Genomic DNA, 9331 nt, shown 5'->3' with positions numbered 1-9331 from the left:
CAGCAGAAAGGGGCAGGCCCTCCTTTCGTCCCCCCCGCCCCCTGCCCGCCCCATCTGAGACCCCGAGCCCCAACGCGGCGCCTCACCCAAAACCTTCATCATAAAAAGTAATCACTGTTAGGAAAGAAAAATTATTTAAAAAAGGGAACAGAGAAAGCATTCCCCCGCCCCGAAAAAAAGCAAAGGAAATACCAATAGGTACTAATCATAATTCTAGCTTTTGGTCATTGGATAGTAAAGAAATACGTTTATTATTTTAAGTGAACTAACCCCCAAGTAAAGAAAGGAGGCTCCTCAAAGCTGTTTCCTTCAACCCCAGGGATGTTATTGTTGGTCTTGCCTGTGTTGTGCTTAGACTTGATTTCTTCCTCTCTTTTTCCCCACTTACTTAGAAACCCAACTTTTCCAAAGTAAGACAGTGCCAACGCCCTGAGTCTCACTCACCCATGTGGACTTGGCATTAACCAGAATCCTGATTGAGCTGCAGAACAGTTGGTCAGATGAAATGTTGGCTAATCTTTTCCAACCGTGGACTTGAAATGTTACTATTTTATCACTCCAGGAGTAGGGATTAAAAACTTTATGCGGGAGAAAATGGAATAAACATGGGATGCAAGTCCATTTCCATTCAGTTTTATTATCAACAGACCAAGGAAGTCTTTCTAACTTCCTTTTTTTTTTCTTCTTTTTTTGACATGCAGTCTTAACCATCCAGATGTAGGAGATGGGCCAAATATATTATTTGAAGTCATCTGGGTGTCCCAAGTCTACAGATGTGTCTAATCTGGAAGCTGTTGATATGTTTTCTCGTTAAGAAAAAAAATTTCATCTTGAAATTCTTTAAGCCTGGGGTGGGGGGGGCGGTGGGAAATGTTCAGAGGGAAAAGACATTTTTCTTGAACTAAGCTCAACTAAGTTTAATCATTTAAAGGAAAACATGTTTTACTTCTGCCCAAATAGAGTCTAGTCATGTAACTCATGGTTTAAATATATCCAGAGCTCTGTGTGTTCCACCTCTCAGGGCAATTGATGTTTCTGACCGCTCTAGATTCCAACCTTGTTTCCCCAGACTTGTCTAGCTCCCTTGGCTTCAGCAACAGTAATGCCAAAGCCTGTGCTCTTTCCATTCTTGAGAATCCACTTAAAATCAACTACATTTGGAGACCTGGCTTCCATCAAACATGCTAAAAACCCATATTGATTTTTTTTCTTCTTTTTTTTTTATTTTATTCTTATGTTAATCCCCATACATTACATCACTAGTTTTAGATGAAGTGTTCCATGATTCATTGTTTGTGCACAACACCCAGTGCTCCATGCAGAATGTGCCCTCCTCAATACCCACCACCAGGCTAACCCATCCTCCCACCCCCCTCCCCTCTAGAACCCTCAGTTTGTTTTTCAGAGTCTATCGTTTCTCATGGTTCGTCTACCCCTCCGATTTCCCCCGCTTCATTCTTCCCCATATTGATTTTATTAGAAGTTTCCCATAATAAGCAAAAAACCTAAGTTTTCCCACATGACGAATGCCTCCTAAGATCATCTCTAGAAATAAACAAGAATCTCTGTCCCACGGGGTTAGCAAAATCCCAGGAATATTGGGGCATTGAAAATGGGGTCTAATCCCTCTTATGGAGGCATCTTGGCAGCCACACGTCTCCAACTAAAGGACTTCTTTATGCAGTGACTGTGGTGGTGGCTGGTGAGGGAGATGGAAGACGAGACCCAGCTCAAGAGCCGGCTGCTTCATTCCTGGAAAATAATAACTTCCTTGCGGTGAGCAAATTAAACTTCAGCAGAGAACTGTAGTTGTTGATACTTTAGCAGGAGATGTGTCCTGAGTGATGCTTTCCTTGGCAACAGGACTAGCCTGGCATCTGGAGGTGAGGCAGGTGCTCTGCTTACCACAGCCCAAGGACCACCCCCCTCTTAAAGCCCCACTCAAGTGCCCTGCTTCTGGGGCTCCCCAGATCTATTCTCCCTGCTCAGGACCTCTCTATAATCGTCCACCATTCCCGACACATCAGTAGCCGTTATGTAGGAGAGATATACTGTGTAGGTTCTGGTTATTATGAATATACAGAAAGATAGTGTTTATATTCAGAGGAAAAATGAGACAGCATTTGAAACACAGGCAAGCCATGTCTCTATTTTTAATGCTTAATCAGTAACTTGAGAGAGCCACAGGGCTATCAATTATTGCTGATACATTTGGACAGCAGTAATCTCATAGAATTGCTATTGTCTCCTTGCAAAGTGTCCACGCTTTTGCATTTAGTTTCATGACTTCACCACTGAGAGGGGTGGGAAGAAATGTAAGCAAGAGTTGATACTATTCATTAAGGATAATTAATGAATTACAGAACTCTTCTGCAGTATTTACTCAGAAATAAGAAATCTTAAGTCCTCAGTGTTGGCATGATGGATTTGGCCCATTCTATAACGTTGTGAAAAGTTCTGACCACAGGCAGTAAAACATGGATGACTTATACCCCGTTTATTTATTTATTTTTTAAAGATTTTATTTATTTATTCATGAGAGACAGAGAGAGAGAGGCAGAGGGAGAAGCAGGCTCCCAAGGAGCAGGGAGCCCGATGTGGGACTCGATCCCAGGACCCTGAGATCATGACCTGAGCCGAAGGCAGACGCTTAACCATCTGAGCCACCCAGGCGCCCTTATACCCCGTTTAAACAAAAGGTGGGAAGCAGGGTAAATGATGCAGGCTGTCCATTAGGTGACCAGTTCACATTGCTGAAGAGAGATCTATGGGCTTCTGGTCCAAAAGGGCAGGTCAGGCACTGTTTGCTTCTTTTTTTATTTGAGACCCCGCCCCACTGAAATCAAAGTATTGAAGTTTAAAAAGAAAAGAAAAGAAAAAGAGACAGGGAAAGTGTTGTAAAGGGGGGAGAAAATCACAGATGAGAGATTTCAGCACATTTCTGGAAGATGGAAAGCTGATCATAGAAGGTTTCCAGATGAAACAGGAAGAGGATTTACAGCCTGTGATATGATGTCAGGGGCTGAGGGGGAAACAGGAGTCAGTCTTCCGACAGCGAGGCTCGGGGCCTCGGGCAGCAGGTATGAACGAAGGTGGGAGTGAGAAGTAGGCATACAAACCAGAGACTGATGGAAGGTCTTCATATGGACAACACATCATCCTCCACCTCCTCCAGTTCATGTGTCAGGAGAAAGGATCGGGTGGCTAGTGGGGAGCTCTGCTGCGGGGTGAAAGAATCTTTTCCTGATGAGGTTTTACCTGGAGTGGGGAGCTCTGGTTGGGGTGGGGTATTTACGAGTGGGCAGGAAGCAGCCCACTCTGGAGTTGGGCTACTCTAGGTTCGGGTGCCCACACCTGGCCCACTGAGCTACAGTGCTGGCCCAGGTGGCGGGACCGTCCCCTCCCAGGGGCTGTGGACAGCACAAGCATCACAGCTGTCCAGTATGGCATCATCCACAGTTGCCGGCCTCCGTGAACCTGATCCCTGCTCCTTGCAGATCCGCCACTCAGACAGCCATAGGCTGACTCCCCTTTCCACAAACACAGTTTTGAGTTGGAGATTTGGAGGGCATTCAAAGCATACTTAGACTCTAGGCTTTGTTATTTTTCATCCTAGGGAAGTCCTATAGCAGGAGGGGAGAGGGGAGAGGGCAGTGGGGGGAGGGAGGGGCAATGCAGCAGGTGTGAACATGGCCTTAATAGGTTTTGATTATGGAAGTGAGCCTTTGCACTCCCGCTGGCTAAAGAGCACACATCCAACATGAAACGTCCAACTTTAAGCTCAAACCACCCCACTGTGAACGGCACCTCTGCAATGTGGAAACTGCCCTGTTCTCGTCGCTTCTGCACAGAACCAGTGCATGGTCCCATAGAGCTGGGGAGATGCTTATATCCCTCCTCCTTCTGGGAGACCTGAATATTCCCCAGTGAACTGATCACCCAAAGGAACAGTCAAAGCTCAGGTTAAATATTAAGTTTGCTGGCCCTTCTGTTCATAGTGTTTTAACTTGTTAAGTGGCACCGAAGTCTCAGCCTGCTCATATGGATGGATGCCTGGGAATTGTTTGTACAGGTCCTCCTGTGGAAAGGACCCCCTGTCCTGTGGAATGCAATCAACCACCACCCAGGGAGGTTAGCTAGCTCTTCCTGGTCCCTTTACAGACCTGGGCTCCTTAAAGGAGCCTCTTAGCAACCTCCTAAGGTAGATACTACCTTCCTCCATTTTAGGGACGGCAAAGCTGAGGCTCAGAAGAGCTGCGGACTCGCATAAGGTCTTGAAGCCTTGAAGTAGCGAAGGTGGGACTCGAACCCAAGTCTGTCTGGTCCTCATGGTCTTTTCGTTACGCTTGCTATACCCAAATATTGAGAAACCTAGCAGAACAGACAAACTGAGCTCCTTAGAAGGAGCTACCACCCCAGTACCCAGGTCTACCATGTAGGTAGGGTGACCAACCTTTTCTGTTTGCCCAGGACTGAGGGTATTCCTGGGTTGTGGGATTTTCAACCAATGAGTCCGTCGCCCTACACGTAGGGTTGTACAGATTATTTACTGAACGAAAGTGCCTGACCAGGGAGCAAGTAGAAGCTGCGATTCAGCCATGCTCCATCCACCCAGCTCTCCCCTGTGCATCAGGGATGTGCCCCCCTGCCCTGGAGGGAAGTGCAGAATGAGCTAGCATGGTGTGGAGGACAGGCTGCCCCAAGATGAGCCACTCTGACCTGCAGATTCTTTTGAGCTAAAGGCAATCCAGACCCTACAGGCTCAAGAGAAACTTCTGCCCCTCCCTTAACTACATAGGAGAATCTAAATCAGAGGATCTTTCCAGAATAAGGGTTACTTCCACAGATAAATTTTATCTGAGTGACCCATCTATATGGCAGCGCAAGCTTTTGTTTACCAAACATTTACTCTTTTTCATCTTCCTGTGAATTACATCCCTTCCCTTTGAAGTCCAAGACCCCCTAGCCCCTTCTCCTTAGTTCACAATGGCATAAATACCCGATTTTGCCTGTCTTTGGAATTTCCATGTCTGTGTGGATTCCCTGTATGTACGCTATTAAATCTGATTTTCTCTTGCTAATCTATCTCGTGTCAGTTTGGATCTTAGTCCAGCTAGAAGGACCCTTGAAGGGAACAGGAATTCCTGCTTTCTGACACTTGCTAAGGCCCCACCAATTCCTCTGATGCTATTAACCCAGAAGTTTGAGTAGCTGAGTGATTAAGGTAATGTTCTCATTTTACACTAACCTGTTTACCCTCTCTGGCCAAAGAATTTCTCTTAATCCCTACACACACACACACACCACACACACACACAGGATCCAAGCACAAGTTCCTAATCATGTTCTTACAAACTAGTCCTGTCACTGATGGGCAATGAAACTGGAGGAATATGGGAGATCTAGAATGTTGTGTCTGATAGCCAACATTTCCTCCTGGAAAAATGGTAGGAACGCACTCTCCACCTTGGGATTCGGCGGTCCTGGGACATTCTCTGGCCAATGATTCCTGAGCAAAATTGAGTGTGTCACTTTTGGGACTCCAGCCATCGAGCCTGCTGGAAGATCTCGAATTCTCTTTCTGCCACGGTGACCAGCAACGTTCGCGATGGTGGTAGCTCTGTCACCCAGGGTCCTAGAGGGGCGGTCACTGAACAGATCCCCTGGCCAACTTGTGATGGGTATGGAGCCAAGGCAAGAACTAAATCTTTGCTGCTGTAAGCCAGTCCTCGTGGGTGTTTCTTGCTGTGGTGTAACCTAGCCCCACTGCACTCCATGGTGAAGAAATGGACACTTGATTCTGTGAACTATGTGGAGGGCTCTGCGGAATAGTACAGTCAGGTTGGCAGTTTCCAAAGACCACCCTATTCTAGCTCATTCTTGGGGTTGTTAAGCATAAATAAGTTTAAGAATAGGGTTTGTCCTAAATATATTCTTAGAAACTAGGATTTTTTCAAGCTTTGATTGTAATTTTCTTTTGATAAAAAGTTACTCTAATAGTAGTTGTGATGGTTAATTTTATGTGTCAACTTCACTGAGCTAAGGGAGGCCCAGGTAGCTGGTGGCACATTATTTCTGGGAGTGTCTGGGAGAGTGTTTCCAGAAGACATTAGCATTTGAATCAGCAGACCAAGTCAGGAGATGCCCTCCCTGATGAGGCTGAGGACCTGATTTGAACAAGAAGGAGGAAGGGCGAATTCTTACTCCCTGCTGGAGCTGGGACACCCATCTTCTCTTATCCTTGGGCATTGGTGCTCCTCATTCTCAGGCCTTTGGGCTCAGACTGAGTTATGCCACCAGCTTCCCGGGGTTTCCAGCTTGCAGAAGGAAGACTATGGGGCTTCTCAGCCTCCACAACCCCGTGAGCCAGTTCCTATAGTAAGCCTCCTCTTATATATACCCCACTCTATATATCCTATTGCTTCTGTTTCTCTGGAAAACCCTAATACAGTAAGCCACGTAAAATCTCTGAGTAATCAAAAAAATCAAATTTATTTTCCTACATTGATTAAAACTTAACACTTCCATTTGGGGCCAGTGTGGGGCTTTCTCTGCATAGTTCTGTGCTCTCCCCACACTGCAGTAGATCAACACAGCCAGCAAGCTCCCTTCTGGGCACAACAAACCTCAGACCTCAAAGACAGGGGGGTGGGGGTGGGTGAGGAAGGGGTCAGTGACAGCAGCAGTTGGGCTCTGCCGCAGGTGAGAGGCCAGCCATCCTTCTGGATCAGAAACCGCCATTCAGACTCAAGAGGTTTCCTTTTTTCTCACTCATTTGATTTTCTGTGTTAACATTGCAACACCATAATAACCTTACAACTTGGTCATCATGGCTTCCATTTATATGTGCTTGCTGTGTTTAAGAGAAGGGACCAGTAAACCCAAAGATGGACCGTTTAGTTCAGGAGTCGGCAACCTACAACCAGCAAGCCAAATCCAGCTCCCACCTGTTTTTGTAAATAAAGTTTTATTGGACACAGCCATGTCCCCCGTTTGTTCATGTGCGGTCTTCCACTGGTTTAAATCACTCTGAAGGGTTGAGTAGTTACCTCAGAGGCCCTTTGTCCTGCAAAGCCTAAAATATTTACCATCTGGTCCTTCCCAGAAAGGGTGCCAATTCCCAGGTTAGTTGGAAGGCCTCTGAGTTTCACCCAGTCATTCCGGATGATATAGCTTATTCATGAAAGAAAAGGAAGTTAATATTAACCACCTGCGATTTTTAGTAACTTATTTCTGCCTTCATACCTAACTTAGCCTTCTCACCCAGGGCCTTGGGTGAGCTTGTTGAGCTATGAAATTCACAGTAAAAGGTTCTCATAGACAAACCCACCTTCTCAGTTTTTAAATTCCTTCTTTTGTATGAGCCAGAAACTAGATCTGCAAATCATCCTCATGTTTCTGCTTCTACTGGTTTTTTCCCTTACAGATAAAATGTTGAAAGTATTACCGTCCCCTCATTCTCTCTCTTATTCACACACAAAGGGAAAAATCTCTCCGATTTCCAGTTTTGTAAGCATCAACACTAGTGATGTGTTAAAAGTTATTTGAAGCTGTTTAAGAATACATACCCAATTATGCTTTGATTCCTTAAACTAAAAGCAAACTTATACCAAAATGAAATCATCAGAAAAGAAACTCAATCCGTTTGAACAAGTATACACCCCACATATATTCAATCTGATTAAGTCTACAAACATTTGTGAAGCACATAATGATAAATCTGGGGAATAAACAAACGATCCATAATCCCTACCCTCAGGGAATTTGGGGACCAGAGGGAGAGACAGCTATGTTAAATAATTCAGATAAAGGGAGAAATGGGAAATAACAGGTACAAAATAGAGAGGAAGGAGGATTAACATGAATTAACTCAAGAGTGGTCAAGAAAGCGTCCTGGGGCCAACACCAGAGCTGGGTTTTAAAAGAGGAGCAGAAGGTGAGTCTTCGAAAACAGAGGTGAAGGCACGGGATGTTCGTGGGCTTGGCGGGGAGGGCAGAGAAATGCTGCCTTCTTCCAAATGCCCTCTTGGGTTCTTAGCTTCCTGCTCCAGTGGGAAAAACAGCAACCGGATTTTTATTTATTTTTTTTATTATTTTATTTTATTTATTTATTTTTTTGCAACCTGATTTTTAAATAGAATCCTGCTTTTGGAATGAAATGAAATCCTCGAGTAAAGAAAGGCTTCTCCTGGCCCCAGCCCATCTCCCGTTCCCAGCACAGAGGTCATTCTGTCACTTGGAGCATGACCCCCACGGGCCCCTTGCTGGCGCTGTGTTCTAGACTAGACAGCGATGGTGAGGATGCCACACAGCAAACACGGGGGCGTGGAGTCAGCCCTGGAAGGAGCCTGGGTAGCACACGCGCTGAACAGAGTCCTGAAGAAGGAAAAGTGACTCACCCGAAATCCTGCGGCCAGGATTTCAGAGTTACCATTTATTAAGGGCTCTGGGGCCCTTATAATAAACCATTCTGATGGTTTGACCCATAGCAGCATTATGGGGTAGACTCCATGGTCCCCCCATTTGACAGACAAGGCACTGAAGCTCAGAGAGCCCAAGACACTTGCCCACAGTCACACAGCTCATTGGAGCCTCGGGCCGTCTCACTGCAGAGCCCATGCTCCAGAACACCGGTCCTCACGATAAGGCCACGTGCCCGGGTCCCTGGCTGTGCCCTCCATCACCCGCGAGCCCCCCCAACTAGCAGACCAGCAGGCGGGAGCACGGACGGCTTTGGTGGCATTTACAGAGCGTGTCATGCACCATCATGACAACATGCATCTTGAAGTCTCTCTTTTCCAGTAAGATGCGAGCACCTCCGCTCTTAAAGCAAACTTTGGTTGCCCTGGTAACTGGGCCATCAGCCTCTTCCGGCCTGAACAGTGCCAGCAACACCCTGGTCTTATCTCTAAAACCCAGCACTCAGTGAGTCACTCACGCGCCTCTAGCTGCAGGCTGCCGAGCTCTGGGTGGGGGGCCCGAGGGGGCGAGGTGGGGCAAGGAGGGGCAGGGAGGCTCTCCTCACTGGCGCCAGCCATCTTCAGCCTCAGGAGCAAACTGCCGAGTCAGTACTTTGATCCTGGTGGAGGTAGGAGAGCCTTTCCTTAGCCATCTGTGTTTTGTTGGGGGAACAGGCATCGCGGGGGGCAGGGGGGCGTTTTGCTGCCTCCCAGACCCGGCTTCCTTTTCTTTGTTGTTGTTAAACTAATCTCTACACCCCACAAGGGGCCTGAACTCACAACTCCAAGATCAAGAGTCGCACCCTCCACCAACTGAGCCAGCCAGGCGCCCCCCAGCGGTATGGATCAGAAGTGCCCTGCTGTCCAGGGAC

Source organism: Mirounga angustirostris, unplaced genomic scaffold, assembly GCF_029215605.1.
Source record: "Mirounga angustirostris isolate CCGP_5_RB_7025 unplaced genomic scaffold, mMirAng1.0.hap1 SCAF_10, whole genome shotgun sequence".
NCBI classification, from domain to species: Eukaryota; Metazoa; Chordata; class Mammalia; order Carnivora; family Phocidae; genus Mirounga; species Mirounga angustirostris.
This window is presented reverse-complemented; position numbering follows the sequence as displayed.